Source organism: Dipodomys spectabilis, unplaced genomic scaffold (genome assembly GCF_019054845.1).
Source record: "Dipodomys spectabilis isolate Male_0828 unplaced genomic scaffold, ASM1905484v1 ptg000034l, whole genome shotgun sequence".
Classification (NCBI taxonomy): domain Eukaryota; kingdom Metazoa; phylum Chordata; class Mammalia; order Rodentia; family Heteromyidae; genus Dipodomys; species Dipodomys spectabilis.
In genome coordinates, this window is record NW_024870711.1 from 576,294 (window position 1) to 589,302 (window position 13,009).

General features: G+C 43.8%; 1 protein-coding gene across 1 annotated transcript in view; it reads right to left on the bottom strand.

Moving 5' to 3' along the window:
• The window catches only part of Dgki (diacylglycerol kinase iota), a 423,036-nt gene that overhangs the window by 245,138 nt on the left and 164,889 nt on the right, over nucleotides 1-13,009 (bottom strand).

The following is a 13,009-nucleotide window of genomic DNA, read 5'->3' on the forward strand; positions in this document are numbered from 1 at the left end:
CACTGGCACTTGTCTTATTCTCTGGCTTAAAAAAAAAATGCTCTCAAAGGTAGTTCTGGGACAGGACCAACATCCCCCTTATTCCTACATTCCAACCAAGCATCCTGCACCCACCCACTGCCAGAGTGTACCTATCAATGGCCAGTGACCCTAGGGTTCTATTCCAGGCTAAGCTACTCTGGTTTCTGCCCCAAATGATTCTAATAACAACAACACAGTAGGAGCAGTTAATATGATGTGATGTTATATACATATGTACCCTTACAAGGACTTCACAAATACTCACTTAGCCCTCACAACCCTATAAAATAGGTACTCTCCTTATCCCTTGTCTTACAGAGGAGGGACTGAGAGACTAGGCCGAGAAATCAACCTGCTCAAGGCCACCTATTTAGGGCCCAACAGAGCCACTATGGATCCGAAGCATTACACAGCTCTGGCCTCTCTTCCAGCTGGTGCCTGTTTAGACTGACAATAAGATTTCTAAGATGATCTATTTCTCTAACAATAAAAGCATAACACAGGGAAAGAAATACACGAGTGAACTCTGTACTTCAGACTCTGAGCCGTGGTCACTCCACTCTCTCTATAAGGAGAGACTGGAAGGATGATCTGACTGGATGATTTTTCTGTGTTTGGGTACTGAAGGAAACACACTCTAGCAACACGTCTGTGGCCAGCATTCCACCAAAGCCTCGGAGCCTCAAAGGCTGAGAGTCTCTGTCCTGTAGAAGGTGCCAGGCGAGATGGAGGCAGCCTCCTGTCTTCTGATGGATGGCTTCCATACTGAGGATTGATGACTGAGCCAGCTGGGGCAGGTCAGGGAGAAGGAAGCGGGCACAGCGGCTCAAGAAGGGGCTGCTGGTGTAGGGTGGATCCAAAAATGAAGCACCACCTCCTAACTCCCGAATGGCCCAGTCTTCAACATCAGGCATCAGCCCCCCCCCCCATACCAGTGATGGCAGTGTTACCAGACAACAAAAGCACTTTCGTTTCTCAGTCATGGCACTTGTGCAATAGATCCACAGACCTGAGGTGGGGATAGGGAAGCTAATACATCTACTTACCAAAGCGTGCTCTACTACTAAAAAGAAAAGGAGGTTGTAGCTAGGTGCTGGTGGCTCACACCTGTCATCCCAATCTCTCTGGCAACTATGATCTGAGGAGCACAGTTCAAAGCCAGCCTAGGCAGGAAAGTCTGTGAGACTTTTATCTCCAGTTACTACCAAGAATCTGGACGTGGATGTATAACAAAATTGTTAAAGTGTCATGCTTGAGGGGAAAGCAGACAAGTAAGAGAGCAAGATCCTAAGTTCAAGACCAAGAAATAGAAGAAGGAGGAGGAAGAGGAGCAGAAGTAGCAAAGGGGGAGGGAAAAGAAGAGGAAGAAAAGGAGGAGGGGTGCACATGATCAAAAGATCAAGGAGAACAATGTGACATGGCAGAAGCAGCAGGAGTGAGACTTTTCATAGAGACAGTCGTTCAAGCAGCAACAGCTGCAACAACAATCAAATTCTGTTTCACAAATTTCCATAGTGGAATGCTCATAAGCAAATGTGTGCTGCTCTCCCGTGTCTCCTGCGGATCTCGCAGTCAGACACTGATCTGACACCTGAGGAGAATGCATGGGGTGTTGGAGACACATTGCTACTTGTTACTCCAAGTTACTGTGATATTAAGGGGACTTGATTGTTGATTCCAGCCTCCTCACCATCCACCATATCCCCGCCTCCCCCGACACCCCATAGATCACAACCACTCAAGACAGGCTACAGCCTAGTGACTACAATTCAAGGGCCCCTGAACAGTGTCTTTGCTCTTCAATAACCCCGGCTTTGTCTGCCTTTGTGCTTTGACACTGTGTTCTGTGCTCCTGTGGAGCACCAGGGATTCTGAAGGTTATGAAGGAAGTTATTAAGGAAGGTCGGAAGGAGAGGATGGAGTAGATCCAGGAAGCCTTGCACATCCACCGGACCCAGAGCACTCCTTCTTTTCTTTGTTTCCCACATTGGGATTCTGAGTCCAAATTTCTTTTGCACAGAGGATGTGGACTACGAGGGCCACTCGATTAGGACACCACAGCTCAGCTCTCTGTGATGGAAACACACGGCTAATCCCATTCATCACCGGGGACACTTCAAATGCAATGCCCTATGAATGGCAACAGATCAAGTAAAGTGATAGAAGTTGTAAATCTAATTTGTGTGTGTGTATGTGTGCACACACAAGTGCAAATGGGTGTGCATGCATGCCAACTCTGATGCTTAAACTCAGGGTCTAGACCTTGACCCTTAGTTTTTCCATTCATGGATAACACTCTACCACTTGAGCCACAGCTCCACTTCTAGCTTTTCATCGGTTAGTTGGGGGTGTGAGTTTCACAGACTTTCTTACCCAGGCTGGCTTCAAACCACAATCCTCAGATGTCAGCCTTCTGAGTAGCTAGGATTATAGGCATAAGGCACTGGCATCTGGCTGTAAATCTAATTTTAACTACATAGTATGGGATTTTAATGAGACCCTCTTAACAAGCATTACCTATTTCTGTGCCTTTTGAGACAAAATATCCACTCTATATGCTGATTTTTTTCACCATAAACTTTGTATGGCACATTTTACTACAAAAGCCTTCCATTTTTCTGTTTCCTATCTGATGGAAGCTACAGTTATTTCTTAATCATCATTCCTGGCTTCTGTTGCCCTCAGTCTAAATGACAGCAGTTAAGTGACAGCTTTCTTTCTGACACATCAAGTAATTAAAGTTTATAAGAACATGCAAAATTAAATGAATGGGTTCTGAGCAAAGGCTTACGATCTTTTTCTCAGTAGAATGAATGAAATTTTCCGGTGGACTTGAAATCATAACTTTTGACATGACTATGCTTGCATTGGATAAAGTTATTTAACATAGCCAATAATAAGCTTTTAGGAAGAAATTGCTCAAAATATACAAAATGTGGGGCTTGGTTACGTTACAAGTTTTCTTTTGAAGACTCAGGCCAAATACAGGAAATTTAATATGCTATGTGTAGGAATTAAAATATTCATTTTTTCCAAAAAAATCTCAGTACAGTTAAGTTTCCTTCATTATGAAAATTGATGAATTATATTGTCTTTAACCAAACATTTAATTGGTTACTTGTTTCTTCTTGTTGGGATATAGTCACCATAGATCCTAGCATAAACAAAATGATTAAAAAGTTACCATTATTGGAATATTGGATAGGTTTAAAAATTGGAATTTTAAAAATGTATTAATTTGGGCTTGCTGCTTTAAATGAGTAATGTCAGCGATCTTTTTTTTTATAGCGAAAGCAGGGGGTATATTGTGGCGGAGGGACATACAAAGCAACAAAGAATGTCAGCGATCTTAATAAAGGCTTCCTAATTTTATCAGTGATGTTTATCAAACAAATCCATTCACCTGTGTATGTGCATTTCTGTGTGTTCATGTGTGTGTGTGTGTGTGTGTGTGTGTGTGTGTGTGTGTGTGTGTGTGTGATTGAGAGAGAGAATTTGCAGAAACTAAGAGAATATTGGATGTGATACATATTCTATCTCATCACATCTCATTTTGATCTAAAGAGCAGGATCCACACTTATTGAAATAATAACCTGATGGTGTGCTTTAGGATTGGGAGTGGGGGTATAACCCAGCCTCCAGACAGCCGCTAGGAGAGAAGACACAGGGAAGGTTCTGACTTGGACCTCCATCATTTCCCAGGCATTGCTGGTATTCGATACAGAGGCAGCTCTTCCTCAGACCCCAGCTTGGGAATCCCAGCATGGGAATAAAACTGTCACAACTAGGGCTTAGGGTTCCAGAAACAGAGGGATCAGAGGAAAACAATGGTCCAGAATATGCAATTGGCCAGTATAGATTTATTATCTAATCCTATCCCACCCAATAACCTACCTTGCCCCTCGTCCCCAGCCCTTGATCTACATATAGCATCGTGCAAAATGATTTGTCTGCCTTTCAGCAGAGATGTGAGTTCTGCTAAGTTACAATGCATTTTAGAGATGGTTATCAGGGTTTGATAGAAAAAGAAGGGAAGGAAGGAGATGGAAAAAGTCAGGTTAAAAAAGAAGAGGGAGAGAGGAGGGCTGGGGGACATGGGGACAGAGGGAAGGGGAAGGATATAAGTAGTTGAGGGGCTTACGTTTCCTAGGCCTGTGGTCTATGAAATGGTTGGATCTTCTTACCATGCATGATAACTGAAATGAAATGATTGCCGCCTCCAACCAGCCAATGTCTGACCCCAAGTGCTAAGGCATCACCCAACTGGCTGCTCCCTTCCCACCAAAGCCCACACCAAACCCATTTCTTCCTGAAACAGGAGTCAGTGAAACCACTGCTGCCTGGAGATCTGCTGTAGTCCTGAGAGCCCCGCCGGTCCTGCCCACCTTTCCAGTCCTAAAGCCCAAAAGCCCAGATATCCAAAGCACACGAGGCAGCCGAGAGAACAGGCACAGCAACTCAATGTGCCTCCGGCCGACTCAAAAGCCAGAGCGTGCTGCTAGCCCCTCAAACCCCCACACAGTCTGGGCTCCCATCACCTCCCTCCAGACAAAATGCCCAGGGCAGGTGCCCTGGACAGAAAGTATTCAAGGAGCAGAGAAGGAGCTTCGATGGGAGGTGGGAACACGGGGAGAGGAGGAGGCTGGAAAGGTAGCGTGAGCAGGTTGTCTTATTTGGGCCTGAGAAATAAGGGTCCAGGAAAGGGGGGGGGACAGGAAGGCTGGTGGGTTGGGCTACCCTCAGCGACCCCCTCCCCCCCGCCCCACAGGCTTCTCAGAGCCTTGGCCTTCCTGGACCAAAAGACTCAGCTGGAACAGATGTTGATGATGAGCTGAGAATCAGACAAGGAGAATGGTGCTGCCCTGCCACCCTGGAGGGGAGGGAAGAGGGCCGTGCTACCCAGAAACCTTGGTCTTGACCTCGTTTCCTCTCTAAAGCAGGGCTAAGGCAAGCTTACTAGGGAGCTCACAGGGGAGGTAACGCCCCAGCCTTGAGAGTATCAGCCATCCAGTGTCCTATGCTGCCTCTCTAGGCAGCCTACACAAGAACATTGCTGTCCCATAATTCAAGGTAAATGGAAACAAGCAAACCTTGATTTATTTAGAAACCTAATTAGAAGAAATGACAAGCATGCTTGGCACACCCGGCTCCTCTCAGGAGCCTGGGATGCAATCTGTAAATTGGTAGTAGGAAAACTAGAAAATGACATTGCCCGAAAGTACCATGCATATGATTTCCCAGCCCAGGTCCAGCCTAGATTGTCTCTCGTGTCTTAATTCTTTCTCACCAGTACAACATAGAACATTTTGAATGAGCCAGGAGGGTGACCAGAAGAATTTCTGGTGTGTGTGTGTGTGAGTGTGTGTGTGTGTGTGTGTGTGTGTGTGTGTGTGTACAATGCATCCTAGGGACAGGCCAACATTTTTCCTCAAAGACAGCCTTCAACCATCACTGAGTGTCTCAGAGACAGCACTCTATGTTCATATCCTAAAATGTCCAAATACCTCAGAATATCTGGAGCGAGGGGAGAGGCAGCAGGAACACCTGAAAGGTGAACAGGGCATTCTTGGACGTCAGTGCGTCTAAATACGCATGCCTGTCTCCCATATACGCCAATGTCCCAGGACGTGGGCGTGCCATTCAGCCACGGCCAGGATGGTTGGACCAATCGTGCAGAAGTGAATTGCCCCGGCAGCAAAAATAGCCTTTAACAACTGACTTCTCCAAAACATGCAGATGGCAATGTAGCCAGTGGGTTATTCGGCCCCTCCCTGTGTGTGCAAGTCAGGGAGAGCAGCATAGGAGAAGCCACATCAGGGGTCAACAGGAAGCTGAAAGGAAAGGTCATTTAACAGGACAGAGGTGCTTGCTTCAGCAGCACATATACTAAAACAGGACAGAGCCAGATACGGCTAAGTGTTCAGACAATAAAAGCTGTGATTTAGACGAGAGGTAAGGTCTCTCAGAGGCCAAGTCAGTAAGAGAGATCTAAATGAATGAAAATTCCTGGATTTGGCCTTGGAAGAAGTATACATATGAAAAAGCCAAACTCAGCCAAGTGCTGGTGACTCACACCTGTAATCCAGGCTACTCCAGAGGCTGAGATCTGAGGATTGTGGTTCGAAGGCAGCACAGACAGGAAAGTCTGTGAAACTCTTATCTCCCAGAAAAAGCTGGGAGTGGTACGATGGCTCAAGTGGTAGAGCCTTGCACACAAAGAAGTTCAGGGACTATGCCAGGGCCCTGAACTGAAGCCCTGGGATTATGCCTGGGCCCTGAGTTCAAGCCCCAAGGCCAGCAAAAACAGAAATACACATTCCAACAGAGAGAATTTCCAAGTCTCATTAGGAGGTACACACTGATGCCTCATAAGAAGAACTGAGACTTTGGTACTTTGGTGTGTGTGCTAGGTACTGGGAAGCTGGGCCCTTGGGTCTCAATTTTCATGACTTGTTGAACACTAGGGCTAGGGCTGAGTGGGGAGGATCAGCTGTATATATCTGTTTGGGGATCCCAGGTAATGGGCATCCACAAATGTGGTCAATGAACTCACCGGAAGTATAAAGAAACCATGACATCTAGGTCAGGAGGAGCAGCCAGAGACCAGCCAATCAGAACTTCCCAAGAGGCCCAGGGGCTAAGCAACGGGGAGGGCTTTGTGTGGTTTTCCATACTGTAATGATCCTACACGAGAAACTGTCAGACAGAGATAGGAAAAACAAGGAGGAAGGAGGAGGAAAGAAAGGGGAAAGAGCTCAGAGAGGAGAGGACTTCCTTCCCATTTAGCTTCTTGACTCTGGTCGAGGGCTGGTTCTATGGCTGTAATAATATATTCACTATAAGAATTCGACATGACTAATTAGCATAGAATAGCAATTTTAATGTTTTAATTCCAGTAATCAATGGCTACATTTATTCCTGTGAGTTTTTTTTAAAGGATCTTCTATTACTCCATATATTGAGATTGTCTTGTCAAACAGGCTATTCCCAATATTTTCAAACTACCTTCGTGTAGCCTGTCTAAACTTTAAAATGTTTAGTACTAAAAAATAATTGTTATTGTTGCTTTATCTCAGAGAGCATACATTCTCACACAGTACCCCCCCAAAAAAAACCCTAAATTTAACATATAATAGATAGATAGAAATAAGTGCTAAGTAGAAGTTAAAGAGAGAAAGGGAGAGAGAGGAAATAGAAGGCTGGCCTTGTAGGGAAGGTCTTTATATTTGGCTCAAGGTTTCTGAGGTCTCTGTTACTGTCCCAGGGCCCTGGTATATGACATCAAGGCAAGGGTGGAGGACTAGGGGCCTAGCATCCTCCTCAACAACATGTTCCCATTGACATGACCTTGTTCTATTACACCCCAACTTCTAAAGTCTCTAGCACCTCCACACAATGCCACAGGTTAGGGCCCAAAGTCTGCAACACCCAGGCCTATGGAGAACATTTCAGATCCACACTGCAATAGCAAAACTGAGACTCTCTAAGCCTCTTTCCAGGCCCACACAAGTTTCCTATAAGGTTGACATGAATTGCTCATAATTGAGCCTCTGTCTTTTGGAATACTAATCAACAGCCCAGGATGCCTTCAATCCTCTGTCTAGGTCGGCTATTACTGTGGAGCCTTCCTGGCCTATTGTACAGACAACAATCTCCTACTGGGTTGTGGCTGGAATTGCCTCTGAGTACTGCAATAAAAGCCATTTAAAATGCTCTTCCCACAGTGTATTTTGTTCTTTTCTAAGGAACACACCATCTGAAGCACTCTGCAAGTGAAGTGCCTGTGTTCCCCGAGATGCTTCTTGGGCCTAACCTCAGACATTCACATACCCCTCAGAGCTAAACCAGAGCCTGACCTGAACTAGCCCATCCGGGGGCCAACTGCAGATGGGAGGAAGAAAAGTGTCTTTCTGGCATTATTTACACACAAATAAAAGAAGTAGTCTACCTCCCCAAAAACCAATAAATTTTATGTCTTTCACTTGAAGAGAAAAACATCCAAAATACTAGAGCAGAAAGCTAAGGGAAGGAGAAGACTTGGTAAGCTAAATATAATGACTAGAAAGACACATGAAAAATCTTTGTTCCTCTTAGAAGGAGCCAGCTGGGACTCACTTGGGAAACTATTTGGTAGAAACCAAATTGTAAGAACTGTGTTGACTCAAAGCTAGTTAGAAAGAATGAGAGCCCATTAGATTGGGGTTTGTTAAGTGCCATTATCTGATTCACAGGAGATTTTTCTAATAGGGGTGGAAAAAAAGTACACACTGTATAAGTTTACGCTTCTATTAAAATTGGTACCAGTCACACAGAGTGAGTGATTCAGGAGTGAATTATATTAGTGGATTTATTTTATTTTATTTTTTAAGTACAGGCATGCACTGTAGAATGGCATTTTGGATAATGGCTGACCATAAATTATACATATATATGTATATGATATACACTATACAGTCCGGGTGGGTATTAAAATATGCCACCTAGATTTATGTAAGCACACTCTATGATGTTTGCATGATGAGGAAATTGTCTGATGATAGATTTTTTCAGAAGATACCAATAAGCGGTACGTGGCTGTACAAGATTTTGCTGATGAGCTTCACTAGAAAGCAACCACACTAATCTTCAGGAGAAGTCTACATCGTGGAACAAAATCGAGAGACTACTACAGTACATCCATCCCACATTTTGGAAATCTACATAAAATTCAGGGCTGGTTATGAAGACAGAAAGCAAGTCCATATTGCATCTGTTCTTCGTGAGACATGCCGTGGGTGGCATGGGTAGGAACCCGTTGTGTGAAAGGACTCTAGCAGTCTACTGGACTCTAAGAGGCTGAAGGCACCATGCTTAGTGAACGCCTTTGCCACCTGGTGCTAGGTTGCTATGCTGTTCAGGTATCCCTTCTGCCTCCTCCCACATGTCTGTGAGAAATTCAAAATGGAATTCAACCTAATGAGCTCAGAGCGATCTTTATAAATCCATAATTCTATTTCCTCTTCCTGGTTCTCATGTTACTCAAGGATACTTCAATTCCCATAACTATTTTATCAAGTTAATCTCTCTACTTTATTGCTCGCAGCTTGTGTTTCTCTCTTCTCCCTTTGACCTTCTTATCTTTCCTTTCTTTTTTCACATTTGCTCCTCTGGGATCCTCAGGGTAGAAGCATATGACCATGGTCAGTCTCTGATTTCAATGTAACCATATGCAATCTTCCTCTTTGGTTCTTTCCAGAAGCTTTTATGGTTGTTCCCTGGTAGACGTTGATGATTTCTAAGTTTTATATGTATTAGAGATCGAAGTTGCCATACAGTTTGTAGTAGATAATTCAGAGTGCCAATATATGCACAAGTACACAGATACTTATAGGCAGAAATTCACAGTTAGAGCCCTCACATAAATGTGTATTTATTACTTTACATAAGCAGATAGAAGATGGATTATAGAAGTTACAGAAATAAGTTAAGCCAAATGGTGTCTTGAGGTTATCTTGCTGGTTCTATTCCTGAGGCAGGATGTAGCATGTTCTGAGGTAGGACAGAAAAGATTTGAGGCTTAATATAAATGAGTATCAGATTTTTGCCTGCAGGTATTGATAGCACCATTTATACCATCTTACTTGTATTACATTCTCATTATCAGCTTACTTTGTGGCAACAGATGGAATTGTTTTTTTTTAAGTTCTTAGCTAAATATTTCAAACTAATAATTTAGAGGCATTTGCTTTAATAAGGATTATATCTACTTAAGAAGCCACATCAAGCTGTGGTAGATAATCTAGCCTTTCATTGCTATTTCCCATATGTGCGCCATTAACAATATGATTAAAACAAAGTCTTCTAGCCAATCTAACCCAAGAAGATACAAACGTTGGTCATGATTCATCCCACTGTGTGTTTCGAGTTGGCATTGGCAGTATTGTTTACACACACACACACACACACACACACACACACACACACACACACACACACACACACACATGCATGCACTGCACACACACTCCATTTTTTTTTGTCGGTTGTTTGTGGGTCTTGAACTCTGGGCCTGAACTCTTCAGCTTAAGGCTAGCACTCTACCACCTGAGCCACAGCACCACTTCAGGATTTCTGGTGGTTAATGGGAGATAAGAGTCTCATGGACTTTCCTGTCCAGGTTGGCTGAGAAGCTAGGATTACAGGTGTGAGCCATCAGCACCTGGCACACACACACACACATTTTTAATGAGAGCATTGTTACCATATACATGTTACCATATACAGAGTTTTGCTAGGAATCTGGTTGTATCATATATGCATTATGTACATATAAACATAGTGTACTTTAGCCATACCAATTGTGTATCTAGAGGAACCAAGATCATGTGAGATTGAGCAACATACCACCCCTCCAAATTAGTTAAGAGTGAAATAGAGGTCCACTGTTGTAACTTACTGCTTTTTGTTGTTGTTGTTGTTTGTTTGTTTTGTTTTGTTTTATTTTGGTGGTGGATTAGGGAGACCGAGACTAACCCAAGTGAGAATCATGGTTGAAGATGAAGCTCAGGTAGAGTGCTTGCCTAGCATGCACCCTGGGCTCCATCCTTAACCCGAAAAGAAAACAAGAAATATGATCATTGCCACAATTGCATTACTTAGTCTCTTCTCATGAGATCTTTATGGGGACGGACTACCAACCACCACACCAGGATCTCTTGTGCACAGGTGATAGGAAGACGTTCATTCTCCATGAAAATCTAACAAGATGGACTTCAGGAGGCAGGTGCTAGTCAAATGGGTTCACCTCCAAGAGTCTGCTAGCAGCCAAGAGTCTGCTAGCAGCCCGTGTGAAACCTTCCTCTCAAGGGCTCTAAAAATAAAGGGGGAATGTAAACCTCCTGGATTATTAGTGCATTGATATCTAAATGGCAAAGTTGGCCTGGCCAAGCTCTGTGCTGCAAGCCTCCTGCTCAACAAGCACACCATTGAACTCATGCTTTCAATGAAAAGTCACCACATAATTACTCAGTGCATTTTTTCTTCATGTTGGGGGCTCAAGAAACAACACAATAGGAAAAGTCCCTTTGCTAAATAGAGGCTATGTTCCAGGGGTGGAGACAGACAGACAAATAAGAGGGGAAAGAGAGGCTGAACTATGAAAGAGAAGTAGAAGAAACAGGGAAGGAGCAGAGGGACAATCTGACTTTAGCAGAATTGGTTGCTCTTAACTTTATGAGCTCTGGCCTAAGTGACAGAGACACAGTAGATGATGCCCAGACTTTCAAACCTTGTCTACTCTGGATCACCTTTTGCTGTTCAGTATCTTGGATCCATTTTTCCTTAGAGCAGAAATGATTAGAGTGGTTGACATTATCGAGTATGATCTGCCAGGCAGCTGTGATTTTTTTTTTGCCATAACTCATTTCATTGTTACCAAAACATAAAATGCAGATTACAATCTACAGTTTAACGGCTGTGAAAATTTGGCTTAAAGAGGTTAAAACAATGCCAATATGACACAGCTCAAAGCTCAGAAATCCCAGAGTCTGGATTAGAAGGCAGATCATTCCATCCCCCAAACCACACTATCATCAGCGCTGCCCACCCCTTCTCCAATGCAGACATCAAAGAAGGCAGGCCCTTCCATTTCCTGGTGTTAAAAAAATCACATTCCTTCTGAAATGTTTATCTGCCTGGTCTCTGGGGCAGATGACAACAACAAAAGGCTTCTAAGAAAGCAGAGCCAGTAACAGCTTTGAGGTCAGTAATCGTTTGTTTGAGATGACTGAGGAATGACAAGACTAGTGCCTAAAATCTACTGCTCTGGGTCCCTGGCACTGGTGGACACCAAACAAAGGCAAAGCAGTTCTCTGCACCTGACATACAAACTCAAAGCTGAATCAGATGCAAATTATCTTTCTTATTAAGTAACTGGACCATATAATATTCAATAACAGCAGAACTGCTTCACATAAACATGCACCCACACATTGACACACAAATGCATCAAAACTGTCACTACAGAAAAGATGACAATAACTTCCAGAGGCTCCAACTCTGAAGAAGAAAATAGTACACACACACACACACACACACACACACACACACACACACATCTTTTACGATAAAGGTGAAAGATGCACAAAGAAAAAGTTGTAGCGCTCTGAGGGTGACTGAGTCTGCTGAGACTTGTCTTCCCTTTTGCCTTTAGTGCGTGTGTCCTGCCTGGTATGTTCACCTGGCAGCATTGTCACCATGATGGTGACCTATGATGATGAGTCATGGCCAAATAGCAAAGCATCACGGGAGTATTTCTCAAACTGTTTTCCATAGAATACCGAGCTCTTGGTGTGGAGGGCTGTTCTGACAAGAAAATAAAGGGTTCCATAATGCTCCCTCCCCTCAGAAAGTAGAAGGAAATCCTATAGAATGTATCCTTCTTTGAACGTCAAAGACTTATATTTGCAGATTAAAGGAGTAGAGTACACATCATATTGTCTAATACCCCATGTTACTTTTATGAATGGGTCACCTAATGCTCCCCAGAATATAACCTGGAAAAATGGACTGTGCAAAATAGGGGTACTGTTAATCTAGGTCACTCAGAAGGAACAGGAGGGCAGGTCATTCCATCCCAAAACCCACACCATCATCAGCACTGCCCACCCCTTCTCCAATGCAGACATCAAAGAAAGCTGGCCCTTCCATTTCCTGGTGTTTAAAAAAAAAATCACATTCCTTCTGAAAGGAAGGGGCAGATGATCACTATCTCTACTGCATGAAGTAAGCAGATCCGTGGGATATGCTCTTTCCATAGGCAAACAGCACTCAGCAGTAAATAATAGCCATGAGAGCTGTAATAGTTCGAATGGCTAGCAGGACTGACAGCCTACTGTGCACCGGACACTATTCTAAGCATTGGCATGAATGTCCAACGATACAGCCAAAGGGCCACATCATTTCCACCCAAGGGAGAGCCCACTCTCTCCCTCCACTCATACCCCCTTA